Consider the following 14,800-nt stretch of genomic DNA (forward strand, 5'->3'; position numbering starts at 1 on the left):
GGGGGGGGGGGGGGGGGGGGGATTTATTGTACACAAAGTCTTCCTGAAAAATTCAGAGCTCTCACCTCCCTTAATTGTGTATTGTTGCTCTGTGCAACAGGTCGGACAGTGTGCTGCCCTGAGAAGCATCTAATGATATTCTTAGAAGCTGTTTTTTAACCATTTCGGAGCACAGATAATATTTTTAATATTTTTAAAAGATGCAAACTATACAAAAAGACAGAGATTAAAGTACCTAAGGAAAAATTATATTCTGTGTCTCCAGCAGGCAATAATCTGTCAAATTCTAGCTCTGAGCCAGGTAAGATTTACTCCATCCCTCTGCACCTTCAGGGGAGAGGGAATATTTGACTATAATTAGATCCGAGGAGCTGGGAATCTGTGAAGAGTTTGCTCATGAGCAAGAGAGAGCTGAGCTCTTGTTCGCATCTTTGCCTGCTTTTCACAGCTGGGGAGCCAGCATTAACAAGACTGTTCCGGAGATAAATAGTGCCCTGGTGACACAAGAGGGATCAAGAATAGCAGCAGTAGAGTTGCAGTTTACCCTTCTCAGCCTTAGGTTTCGCTGATCAATCGGCAGAGCCTTGGAGAGCTGGCAGCCAGGTGAGTGTCTGGCTCTTTATCCCTATATGATGATTTCTCCTCCTCCTCCTCTTTGGCATGTTTTAGTTTGGACCTTGCTAGATATGTGATTCAAAGTATTATGCATTAGAGTCCAGGCATAGAAGCACGAGCAATTAATAGTAGATTTATAAATTTCACTGGCTGGTATCTTCATTGTTGTGGCCCACAAAAGGCTGTTCTGAACTCTGGACTCCTTAAGGCACAAAATCAGTGAGTAAAATTGTTTTTAAAATACATGTCTATAGAGCTTTAGGTCCTTGTACTTCTCTCTGGAGTAAAATGCATTAGTTCCCTGGGGAACTGGGAAATTACAACAGCTGTCCTAATTTTTTCAATAAAAGAAAATTTAAAAGCACTCAGCGCTTAGGAAACAGCACTTTGCATTTGATGCTTGATCATAATAAAAATATTTATTCAGTGGAACAATAACTGTAAGAGAACATTTTAAGAGCTTTTATATAGATTTTTTTTTTCCACCCAAACTCATGTCAAACGTAGGCCTGTCAATCACCTGAAATGCACATTCTGAAAAGTACAACAAAACTATACTTTGAGAAACAGGAAAGTTCTCAGTTGGATTTTTTTCTTTTTTTAATAGTAGCAGTTTCCATTGTGGCACTTGAAAGTTCAGGTGTGACATTAATGGTTTGTGAAGATGAACTGGCCAGTGACTCACAAATGTCTCCTGAATTCACTGCTCAGCAGGCAAAGGAAAGCTGCACTCTGTCAAGAGCTGAGCTGTTTGATCTGCTGCCTGGCAAAATGTCCAGGCACGACACCCTGCTCTAACCTGTTTCTTATTATTTGTAGTTGAAGCTGGTTTTGAGTCAGTCAGCAATTATATATTGTTCTTTCTCTCTGCTACAAATCCAGTAAAAATCATACTGGTACAGGACCTTTAGTTACGTGTTTATTTTCCTTGGAAAAACGTTTGCCTTAGCTGAAGTAAGGGTAACATGGAGGCCACAGTGTGATAAATTTCAGCCGTACTTTGCAATCTAATACCATACTTCTCAGAGTATCTTTTCTCAAACGTTTCTTTTGCTCTAAGCCACAGGCCTCAAATTCAGAGACCTGAAGTAACAGCTGGCTGAAAAAGGTACAGATGATACAGATATCCACTGGAACTGGATTTTAGAGATAACGTTAAGGTTGTACAGAAGGGAACACCAAATTTTATGTCATTAGGCATGGCTACAGTTTCCTGTAAATGTTTTGAAAATGTAATTGTGAACTAATGCATTTCGGCTAAATTCCCTGCTGCCCTAAGTGTTGTGACTTCACTTTGCTATCATGAAATTATGACCTTCCTATATCAATATTATCAAAACCTTGTGGAGAGTGATGGAGATTTCAGAATTCATGGAGATTTCAGCATGTTTCGAGGAGGTCCAAGAACACTAGAAAATACACTCAGGGGATGGTCACAAGAGAATGCAGACACCATTGCTTAACAGTACATCCCTTTTCAGCACATCACTTAAACCTATGCTTGGTCCAGAGGCTTACAAGTTACACTGTCATATATCCTGATCTCTCCTGATTTCTTTTGCTTGCATGTGGTGTGATCTGTAGGTTCTCTTGTCACATTTGACCAAAAAAGGTACAATAGCAGAAGAGGTGCCGGCCAGGAGAGAACTTCCCATGCACAGGTGTGGTGAAGGGCACACCTACACCACACAATGAAATTGAGAGCAGTGTAACTTCTCTAACACAATGTTCCTGAACTAATGAGTCTGAGGTGATATTACCTCAGCTTTGGCATCACACCAAAGCAGCTACATTGCTGTCCAGACCTGAGCGATGTGTGCACTGTCTGAATGTCCTAGGGCTGGTTAGCAGTAGTGATGGGCTCTCCCCACAGTGCACCTATTGCCATAGAAAGGTGCCTGCAGGATTTTTGTGTAAAAGGCATAAAAGTTGAAAGATATATCTTTGATCAGACTGTATATTGATGCGTAGATCCTGAATTATGTCACAGCTCAGAGAGCTCATCAAACTGAAGCTGAATTGCCTGTCAGGCCATAAGGCAGGTGTTCCAAAGGGGACGGGGTGACATGAACCAACCACAGGTAGCACCCAGTGTGGTCGTGGGCCAGGAGCAGCTGCACAATCCACCAGCATCATTGCAGCTGCCTCCAGCTCCATGTAAGCCATCAGGGCTTTCCATGCCGTGGGCTGGGATTTCTGTGCTGCATTGCTTAGAGTCACAACACAGGAGATCAGTGTTCATTTTTCTCCCCTGTGGTTTGGCACAAACAAATAATAGCTGGAACTAAAATGGTTAGCACAGGTTTATTAACTTTGAGGAAAACAAATCATAAAAGGTAAATCAAAATTAACTGGGTTGAACACAGAGTAATCAATAGGATTATACAAGGGTCACAAAAGAGAGGACTTTCTTCTATTCTGTGACCTTTTGTGAGGACAAGCTTGAGGAAACACAGGAGACAGAAAAGAACAGGTTCTGAGCTCTAGCTAAATAGCAATAACCAGATGTTTTTTGCAGGTGCTGTAAGCCCTGAACAGTGGGATTTTTCTACATGATGTCTTATTTGTCTAAATCCAAAAAAGGACTTAGACTAAGGCCAGAAAGATGCAGGTGGCTATGGGCTCTGCTTCCAAAAGCTCAATAGCATCTAATTTGCTCTGGCTGGAATGCAGAAGGAAAATTTCTTCTCAACAGACAACTGATCTAGGAATAACTCGCTCAAACAGACTTTCAGGCTTCTTTCGTATATAGATATTAAACAAAAGTAATTCTATGACTACTGAGACAAAATTTTTATTAGGAATTTGCAGAAATTTCTTGAAGATTTCAGTTCACCATCCAGGGCAGTTTATACTATGGTTGCACAGTGTGTTATAATAATGTCTAAGGCTGCGAGCTTGCACGAGCTATTGCTGCAGGCAGGAGTGGCTGAGGTATCTACCACATTACTAGAACCTGACAGAAATAATTTTGAGTATGAAATATAAAATTCTAATCTCTGCAGTGAATCATACTCATTTTCATAAATATAATCTGTGCATATATACACCAAAATTGCAGTTATCTCCTTTCCTGGAATATGATTCAATCAATATGATACCTTTTAATGTAAGCCAAACAGTTGTTTATTTCCTAAAGCTAATGCTGACTTAAGAGTAACATCAAGATCCATGATAAATGGGCAAATACTGGGTTAGAATAAGGTGACTAATTGTACAGTAGAGATCACTGGTAGCTCCTGGGAAAATATGGTCACTAATAACCTGGACAAAGAAGTAACTCACATGTTAATGAAATCTTCTGACTGTGCTTTGAGTGCGCTCTGGATGAGTTATGAAAAAAAATGATAGAAAGTAACTGGGAATTAATCTGTTTCTTGGAAGTCTTAAAAACTTGATGAAATGCAACAAAAATTGGATTCAACCTGGAAAAATGCCAGCTAATCTATCTCAAGAAAAATAAAGTTGTACATACTTACTGTGGACAAATCTGGAAAGCAGTAATGTGAAGGACTGAGAAATTGTTGGAGTGCCTGTGGTCGTGCAATATGAATAAGGAGGTAATTGTTCATCTCCATACACCTCTGATAGAATACATGCATTTCTAGGTAGCTCATTACAACAAACAAATTGAAGGTCATTTACTGTACAGCAAAAAATAACTACTGAGGGATTTTTGAAGAGACAAAAGAGGGTAGATTGGAATGGATCAATATTTATAAGTCGCTGAAAGGAAGGTTAAGTGATTGAGAATCAAAAAACTTCCCAACAATCTACAAATGGGATAAGGAGCAAGAAGGAAGGGCAATTATTTAGGGTGTTCTGAGGCAGAAGGAAGGAAGAAATTAAAATGTAGGCTGGATACTAGGATAAAAACTCTGATACAGAAATGAACTATACAGTGTTAAATTCTCCCAGGAACTATTTAAACCTCATTGTTTGAAGACTTGGGCAAAGTCTTGACTGAATATATTTCAGCGACTAATTTATTTCTCTCTGCATCAGGACATGACCTTCTCACAAACTCGCATTAACATCAGTGCGTTCTGTATGTGCCCTGTGAAGCAGCAGCAGGGCCTGGGGCTGGCTGTTAGTGCTTGCCTGGGGTACAGCGAACTCCAAAGGCAGTTCAGACCCATGACAGGACCTGGGACCAGACCAGCCTCCAAGATGAGCCTGAGTGAGTACTCCCAAAAGACTTTTAAACTCGTAGGTCAGGTTGTATTAGAATATAAACTACAGCAACTAACATTTTTCTATAACTAACTCTAAAGTGAACACAAATTTTTAAAATAATGTCTTTGCTGTTTGTGAATTTGCAGATTGTGTCCTTCCAGATTTACTTTTTGACAACTTAATGACTTTCTGTTCTGGTCCTTAGGAATTTTCTTACGGGAGCACTAAGTGCCTTACTGTCTTTGTTTGGCCTATGGGCAAAGCTCCTTACTGTGATTTTCTCATTCTCCTTTAGCCATATTGTGCCAGTGGGACTATCTTCACTAAACAGGCTCAGTTGCTTCCATGGGAAGGAGCAGTCTCCTGATAGGCTAGATGGGTTCACTGAACTCAGACACACTTTAAAGGAATATCCGCAGACTGACAACGCCCAAATCAAACCCTTATTGTAGCCTCCAACAGTACTCATATCCCACCTGTAGTTCAGACAGGTTCAGATAAAATTAAAACCCTCTGGATTGTTTGGTAGCATCTATGAAAGTAGCTGCAACCTCAAATCACAGATGATGCAGATAAAAAATACTAAAAGCTACTGCTGCACCTGGCACTGACAACTCTCTTGGAAGTAACAATTAGGTGTGTCACCTAAAGATGAATCAAAGAGAGATTTCCCACAGGAACCTTTGCAACCCAGTAAGATACTGGTGTGGGAGAAGTCTGCTGATGCTACCCTAGTGTATTGATATGATGCCAAGACTAAGTTTAACTTTTACATTCACATTATTATTAAATTTAGTGAATAAAAGGCTATGCAATTATATGCCAAGTCATTTGGGTGACTAGCACAAAGTAGCACAAAAGTACACCACCTTTCTGTGTCTTTTGTGTTCCAGAACAGATGAAGAGACCATTTTTTCTGACAAGATCCTTTTAGTTTTCAAGTATGTTTTGCCCTGTAGAAATGTCCTCTGGTGTGTTTGTTGGTTCTTTTTTTTAATGTCAATATGGGAGTACAGTGTGTGCCTGGGAGTGAATAATGACTCTAAGATGATTAACATTTTATTATTAAACTACAGGATAATCACTATCCTGTCAAAGTGTTAGTGCATGCATTTCATCAGCCCCCATGTGACTGCGGCTCCTGCACTGAACTCCCAGTAGCTTTGATCCTAAGGACAGTATTTTTCATGGTCAGCTGCTGAATGTGACCCCTCTGGAACTGCAAACAGCATAAAGAAGGTGGATATAAGTCACCCAAGAAGATAATACTTTTTTGTACCATTTGAAGTAAACCTAAGCTGACTTTTCAGATGGCAACATACTGGTGGGACTGGTAATAGTGAACAAGCTGAGGCATAAGAAAGTGTGAACTTCTCAAGAAATACAGCTAATTCTGCTGTTCAGACTGGCTGAGTTGTCACAGACAAGGCACCTGCATGATGAAGTGGACCTGTACCACATGCTACAACTGCTTTTGTGTTGGTCAAAGTGCAAAGACTGAGTTTGTGCCAGGGACAGGAGTACGTGCCCTTCTGGAGTTTAGGTGACTAAGTTAAGGGGTTCAGTGGGCTCCTTTTCTGACTGCGAAGAAAACTAGAAGTGAAGGCGTGCCCCTTCTTCCCCTTGGGATTTACTTTTAAGATGAGGGTTTACAATGGCTTTCTCCATGTTACTTTGCAGCCATGTTGCAGCTGTGCCTGGGCCAGTCTCTGACCTCCAAACTTGGACCTGGAGCTGCCTCGTCACTGAGGACTCACCAGGTGATCACTGCGCTGTGTCTGACCCTGACGTGCCGCTCGACATCCCAGCTCCTTGGCGGGGTAACTGCTCCCACCAGCCTCCTTGTTGTGCTCCCACCCTGCTCAGCTTCCCTTCCACACACAGGTGTACCTGAGTAACTGGTTCCAAGGTCCAGCATGTCACATAGTCAACAACTGAAGCCAGACTTTAAAGAAATGGTGTATTTTGCCCAAACAGATGAGTGAGACTGAAGGTAGATGGAGATACCCTGTGAAGTGGTAAGTTTGAACTACAGCTTACCTGCTGATTAATTTCTACCTTCCTGTTGCTGTGTCTTTTCAGTTGTGAGAGCCACTGTACAAGATAAGAGAACAGCAGCTTTCTCCACTGAAAAATTCATTTGGTTTGGGTTTTGCCACGGAGCCGGCGTTTAATCACTAAGATGTGTCATGCTGCTAAGCTGCATGACAGCTTGATGCACCAAAGGATGCTCCCTACTGAAAATGTAAACGATTTATGCTGTATGTTTTTCTACCTAAATACAGAGATTTTCACTAGTAATGGTCTTCCTTCTTTTTTTCCAGCTAAATTACAAAAAAGTGTCTGCATTTCCATCCTGGTACCAGTGAAGCTAAACAGCTCTTGTACTCTTTACTTTACAATGTATTTTTCTTCTCTATGATCATTATTTTAAAGCATGAAGGCAATAGTATGTTTTCCCTGTGAAAAAAAGATTTGTATATCATACTAGCCAAGCTGATGCTTTTTCCTGCTCTTTCTGGATTCTAACGTAGCTCTTAAAGAGACCAAATGACTGTTTCATTTCCCAGCTGTGCGAGATGCAATTTCTGAAGTAGAATACAGAGGATTATGTCCCATTTTAGGTACCAACAGGAACCTACTATTGCTCAGAGCCTGCAATTACAGTATTTTAGACTTCTCATTATAGCTCGTTATATTTTGATACCTCCATCTGCCATCACTGAAGATACTATGTATCTTAATCTACTTTTCCCCTATAATTTTCCTGTCCTATAGCCTCCCTTTACTTCTTGTTGGGTTGGGGTTTTTTTGACAGCACTTTGCAACAAATGATTTGCAAAGACTCTAGATAGTTTCTGACCACCTGATACTGTAAATGGTTTCTCTGCTGCCCACCCCTGACAAGAAGGCGTGTTAGGGCACTCTGGTTAGGGAAGAATTTTCCTTTTATCTTGGCAATCAATGTCAAAATGACCCTTGCAGTCTACGGAGAAACACTTCTCACATTTTTAAATTTCCAAACCTCTTCTGGATTGCAGGACCCAAAATGCTGTTTGGATGCCTTACCGTTATTTGAATTCACAGATTTTGAAGAAAAACTTTTCCTTGTATTTTTCAGATGTACTTTGTGATCACTCCTAACACAAGGCAGACTTTTTTCAGTTGTAGAGAAGCAAAACACTAAATCTGCATTATGAGATTAAAAAGGAAGTTAGCGAAGTGAAAGATAAAAAATAACAGAACACTGCATTTAACGACCTGACAATAATCTGTTTCCCTAGCTGTCACTTAAATTTGTCAGGGGCACATTCTGGCAGTGGGGGCCAACAAGACAGTTCAATCACATCTGCCTGAAGTGTTACTTTTCAGGAACAGCCTTCTTCTGGATTATTAACCTTCTGTTTAAACTTTTGATTGTGTGTATGCTATCTAGTACTAACCAAGCCTTATAGCATTTTTGAAAGTGCTACATCATTCTTTCCAAGTTCTCAATTTAAGGAAACATTGTATTAGCTTTGACTAACTCTCACTGTCAGTGAAGATACAGATTAGAATTTGACCAGACTGAATTGTGCTTATAAGGATTTTGTTGATGGCTTTTTATAGACAGTATGTTGACATTTTGTACAGATGGAAAAATCTGGATTTCTTTCTCCCACTTACTGTTCTCCTACACATGACACACAGTCCCTCACGTATATATTTGCCAGTTTTAGGAGGATCAGATCATCACAATTACAAGAGGGGAGTTTTAAACACCAGTGTGTTTATTCCTTACAATCAACACAGCACAGAGCTACATCTGTAATTAGTTGGAACAGCAAATAATTCAATTTGCATATGCAAGAACTTAATTTGTGGTAGTAATTATTATCCTTTCTTAGGGCAGAATTTGCAAAGGTATTTGTAAATATCTAACCTGCTTCTATGTTTTCTGAAAGCTTCTTAAGAACCATTCTGTGACTTCAGCTGCCAATACCTTTAAAAACAGAATTTGGTATCAGTGTCATAGAACATGCTACAGAAGAAAGATGAATGGAATGCATAATTTTCAATTCAGCTTGTCTCTGCATTTGATTTGGGACACAATATTAGAGGTTGTTGGGGTTTTGTTTGTTTGTTTGTTTGTTTTGTTGTTTGTTTTTTTTTTAAGAGAGAAATTCTGGCTCATGCTGTACTTTTAACATGGGTCCCTTACTCCTACTCTAAGTCCATGATTGTTGTCTGCACACATACACATCTTTCTTTCCCAGAAGTATTCTTTTTCACTTTTCAAGCTACCTCCTCCTTTCTTGATTCTGCTTTAGATTTTCATTTGTTTCAGAGCTTCTGTTTCCTGTGATTATGTATTTGAGTTCAACTGCCTTAATAAGACAAGAATCTAGAGAAAATGAACAGATGTATATTACTTACATTTCAATAGCCCCAGCTAAACAGTGTCTGGACTTTGACACTTGATTGCACTGATGTGTTGTGATTAATGCTTTCCTAATTGTAGGCAGCAGTGCAAACACAGAAAGCTTAATGACTGACTTCTGACTTTCATGCTTGACCTGAAACCTGCTGAAGTCAATGGGAGCCCTCAAAGTCTCCATCCAAAATCCATCAGAGGGACTAAATTTCTCATTAAAAACAGGGGCAGTTGTTTCTGTCTCAGTCTTTGTAACTTGTTCACTGAGCCAAAAGGCAGAGTGGAACACCAAGCAACATATTTGACTTACAGATTTTAAAAGTTTTATGATATGAATTGGAAACCTCTAATAATACGTTATAAACCTAAGGGTAATTATGAAGTTCAGAGCAGATATAATTTTTTTTCATGACTTGTTCATTTACTTGTCAATCAGTCCAGCTTTCTGGATTTAACACTGTGAGGAACACCAAATGATTAAACAAACAAGTATCATATACATGCACCAGTTTGGCATTTCAGTATTCCATTTGGCCTCTGCTTATGGTTGTTGAAAACAAACCTTATCTGTCAGGAGACTAATGAATGTCTACGCATGAGGGTCACTACCTATGGCTGTTAGTTACTGGTATTACAACATCCACATAATGCTGGAATTAACATCTCTTTCTATTTGCAAAAGTATTGGTTAATCGCTGTATTTCCAGACAATCCTTACTGAGATAAAAATTATTTGGAAATCACATCACACCAACCTTAATGTGAGCTTCACCTGCTTAGGACAAAACTAATTTTTGATACATTTTATTTGTTTTAAATAAAGGTCTGCTCATGCATTAAATGGAAGCAAACATAGAGACAATTCATCTGTATTGTGAAGCTGCCAACTGTTTAACTCTTCATGAGTTAATTAAAACAGTTTCAACATTTTTATTTTAGTGTAGTTTAAACAGTGACAAATTTTAAAGAAATTAAGAGGCTGCTAATTAGTTTGTGACAACGCTTACATGCCTCGTTCATTGCGAGCAATTAAGAAAACAACTTCTGATATTTGTTAATTGCTCTTTAGACAGTATTTTTTACACATTCTGCACAAATACAATGTTAGAGCAACTGACCTTGAGATACAAGAATAACTAGGTTGTTTTACCAGGACTAGAACTCCAACCAGTTTAGATCTACTTTAGATCTACTTTAGAGACTTCTTTGAACATCTTTTGAAAGTTCATATATGTGATGTGACAATTTAGAAAGATGACAATTGCTGGAGAAAGAATTTCACAATGAAAACATGAATACTGCTCTACTATGGATAAGAGACAATAATTAGGAGTAGTTGTATGCTTAAAGTTAAAATCTCCTTGTAGTGCTTGCAGACTTGAGATCAAATATTCTCACTGTATTTTTCTATATGCTGGAAATATAATTTGGGGTTGTAAGAAAATGATCCACTTTGCTGACTGGAAAGTTGTGATGCTGACTGTAAGTTGCAATGACTTATTCTAAAACTCAGAAACCAGGATGAATCTCCCTTGCTATAAAGCAGTAGATGCTATCAATCTATGGTGTGTTAGAAGCTGGAAAATTCATTAAAAACCCACAAAAATCTGTCTGCTTGGCATACCTTCTGCTGAGTCCCTCATGTATCATAAGAATTTGCTCTGTAGGCAGGATTTCTAGATGTGTTGCAAACTGTACAGGTGGGTGTATACATATTGTCTGTGTCATGATTACCCCTAAGTTGCTTGACTGGTGTTCCTGTCAAATAAGCAAACCTTCATTCATGACAGCTTGTTTTTCATATTTAGGTTAAAAAAAAAAAAAAAGTCAATACCAGTGTTTCCTTCAGTAACACTTTCAGCCTCACCTGAAACCTTCAAACACTTGTCACTAATCTGCAGGCACAAAATGCTGCACTAAGTGCACAAGCAGTAATCCTTCCAGCCATACAAAGGCTCAGCAGTGCCACTGCCTGCGGTTTGACAGAAATCGCCAGAAGTCAGAGGGGGTTCTCAGTTGATGTTTCTTAACTATTCTTTCTGATGTATTTCAATAGGGTCTAATTGTTTTTTCCACAGTCCGTTTCTGCATATTACATGCAACAGACTATTCTTTGTCTACACATTTCCAGAAATCTGAGAAGTGCAAAGGTCCATGACACCATAAGCAGGTGCTCAGCGTATCTCCAGGTGAGTCTACGTGTCACTGAAACCGTACTCTGTCTCACAGACCATGCCAAAGTTGGACTTAACAATGACCTTGTTAAAAAAGGAAATGCTTGAATGGGCATGGCTTGGGTTGTTTCATCACTCTGAGACTGGTGTTGTTTTCACACCCCCTCCATCATATTTGGTGCTTATGCCTGCAGACATAATGTTTTCCTCAAAGTAGAGCTACTGTCTAGCAATTATTTTGTGCTGAACTTCCCTTCATCACTCTTGAGCTAATATAGTATCTCAGTGTCATGTCGTCTTTGAACAATCCCTTTGCTGCTCTGTAAATTAAAAGAAAGTCTGGGCAGCAGGACTGCTTTTGGCAGAATTTGCCAAAAATCTGACAACACAGCTGGAAGTACAGCTCTACATGTTAATTCTCATTAGTACTATTAGTTTTGTCTTTCTTTGCCCAAAGAACATATTTAGTTAAAACATCTCTCTCCCATTTGCAATTGGCTAAAATTTATCTCAAATCCACCTAAACTTTGCAGAAAATAATACTTTGACAAGCATGATCTTGTGGCTCTTGACACAAGAAAATCTCATGAAGGAAAGGATTTTGTAAGCTTTACCACTGATATTGGATACTCGGGAACACTTGAAAAGCAGTTTGACCTTGTTGCATTCAAACTGTGCTTACTGGAGTTTGATGAAAATCTGCTTAGTATTTCACATATCCACTTTGAAATTCCATCATGCCTATCAGTTTTGGGTTGTTCAGGGACCCTGTCGCTGCAAGTTTGACCCTGGGTTCAAAGCTAGCTTGGTGTAAATTCATAAGCTTTGTATTGTGGGAGTTACAGGCTGCATGATGGATTTGGGGAGCTGCCTTTTATCGTGCATTGACCTAAACTGTCAGAAAATTTACATCAAACTCACTCAGACATGTCTGGTCCCAGAGTATCTGGAATGCTCCTCTTTTGAGTAGGGTGATGTGGTGACTTGTATCACTTTTTCCTGCAGAATCAGGACACTTCCTGCCTAGCCTGTTTGTTTATTTAGCATATGGGATGAAGCACTATTCATCCAGGCAGCAACTAAGTCAAAAGAACAGAGGATTAATGACATCGTAGTGTATGGAGCATGCCCCCTCCTCAGGCCTCAGCTCTCGTAAGCTGTATATATATACCCATGGGTTTATTCCATACTGTTTCATTTAGCATTATCCCTGCCTGAACTGTGGTGACTTCTATTTCCTTTTGGGTAATTGAAGTAAAACAAGCAAAAATTGAAAAGAAAAAAAAAAAATTACAGCACTGAAAACATGCAGAGATATTTTTGAAAGCACAGGAGATACCCAGGCAGTGTCCCATGAGAGAAAGGGATAGCAAAGTCTTGCGTGTGCCCTGAGTGAGGGGGAACAGTGCACAATATGCATTTGTCTTGCTTTGCTTCTGAGTTCATTAACCTGAAAAGTAGAAAATAAAGTTACAAGTTCATGCTCACATACCCTGCTCTGGCAAAGATATTTCTGAAGATTAAATTATTTGGAGTATTTTAGTTTATTTGATTAAGACAGCTTCAGAACCTGTTGGGCCCAGTTAAAGAAAGGATCACTTTAAACAGGAAGTTAACCCTCATGATCAGACACATCTACATTCTCTGTTAATATGATGCGGCTGAATTTCCTACAATGCAATTGATTTCTACTTACAGAAACTGTAAGAAGAGTCCATAATTATAGGTGGTTCAGCTTTTGCCATGATTTTTTGCTTGTATGTTAAGTCCAGAAGCCAAAAAACATTTAAAGTATGTATTTATAATGCCTTACTTCTTGCACATATGTGTGTATATCTGCAGACTGCAGAAATGCTTACACAAGCAGAGTTTGTGCTTCAAACAACTTTTTTTTTTATTGCTAGCTCTTTGTATTTGCTAAGCAACACAAATTTACTCTTCCTCAAAATACCATTCCCCAAATAAAACTGCCATTATTTGCAATTGTGCAGTTCAGGACATTGCACTTGCAGTGTGATTCACCCAGGAAAGGCTCCTTTCCTGCACCAGATCTTTGCAGGTGCAATAACCTTTCCATGTCAATCTGTCTCTAATCAGTCTTAATGTCAAGAAATTTCCATCTAGCGTTCATGGTTTTGTTCCACCATGGTAACCAGAAACCTAAGTATACACCTGGTCTTACATAGATCGGGAAGACTTTAATCAGAATCCTGACAGCGGTTCAGTACATACTAAGCGTTATGCCTCCTTTCTCTTTTGTTATATTAAAACAGGGGGACATGAAGTGAAAATATAATATAAATTTGCCCTTCTAGTGTGTTCCCCAAGTCTGCTATACCAGTGATATCCCTGCTGGCTTTGAACTGAGCTTCTGAGACCAGCGTCTTTGATAGGATCCTTGCCCTCTCAGTCATGCTGCTTCCTAGAGGAGTTTGTGTCACTGATCTGCTGACAGCCAGATTGCTATTTTTTCTTCAACATTGTACTGAGGGTAGAAGTGACATTATGCTGTTTGCAGTGGGTTTTCTTTTCCTTTCCCTGCCCCTCCGCCTCTAAAAATTAATTATTAAATGCAATGCCAGGGACAAAGTATTCCTGGGGACTGAAAAACTGTGTTGTTTGTAATAGGCCTGGATTAACTCCAGCTGGTTTTAAGCACCTTTCTCCATTAGCTACAAGAGGTGATTAGCATGAAGAGCCTCCTGAGTCAAGTGTCTTTTTAGCATTTAAAGATAGTGCTGGTGAACCGAACCACCGAATCCTGCGTTAGGCCTATTTTAACAGCTCAGCTACACTCTCAGCGCATTACCTTCTCCTGACACAGCTGCCCATTTCCCCCTTTGTTTCAGTACAGCTATTCTGACAAACAAAGCCAGAACGTGTCTCTCGCACTCTTCTTTGTTTCAGTTGTATGAATTTCTGAAGGGAAGCCTGTCCGAGGGGCAGCTCAAAGGAACGGGTTATGAACATCGTGGTCATTCACCTCAGACGTGAGCCCCTCGTCACCCTCAGGGCAAGCTCCAGCCCGGCAGCCGTGGCGTCCGTGGTGCTTTTTCCTTTATTTTCTTTGTGGTTATTTACCGCCAACATTTAAGAACTGAGAACTAATCGAGAGCCTCCGGAGCGTTGCGTTTCCTCAGACCTGAAGGCTCATCTCTACCTTCTGAAACAAGTACGCTCCAGCTAACGTCCAGAAAAACGCAGGTGGCGGGAAACGCCCCGCAGTGAGGCGGCGCCGCCTCTTCTCTCCAACACCTGGATTTGAGCCCCGCGCAGGGCTGCGGCAGGGCGGGGGCGCAGCGCCCCCTCCCGACACGGCCGCCGCGGGACAGCCGCTCGCTGCCGGCCGTCTGTGTCGTTTTTACCTCGTGGGTTTTGGTTTTTCTCCCTCCCTCCCTCTCGCAGCACGCCGTAAGCCCAG

Source organism: Athene cunicularia, assembly GCF_003259725.1.
Source record: "Athene cunicularia isolate RWA chromosome 9 unlocalized genomic scaffold, athCun1 chr9_part1, whole genome shotgun sequence".
Lineage (NCBI taxonomy): Eukaryota > Metazoa > Chordata > Aves > Strigiformes > Strigidae > Athene > Athene cunicularia.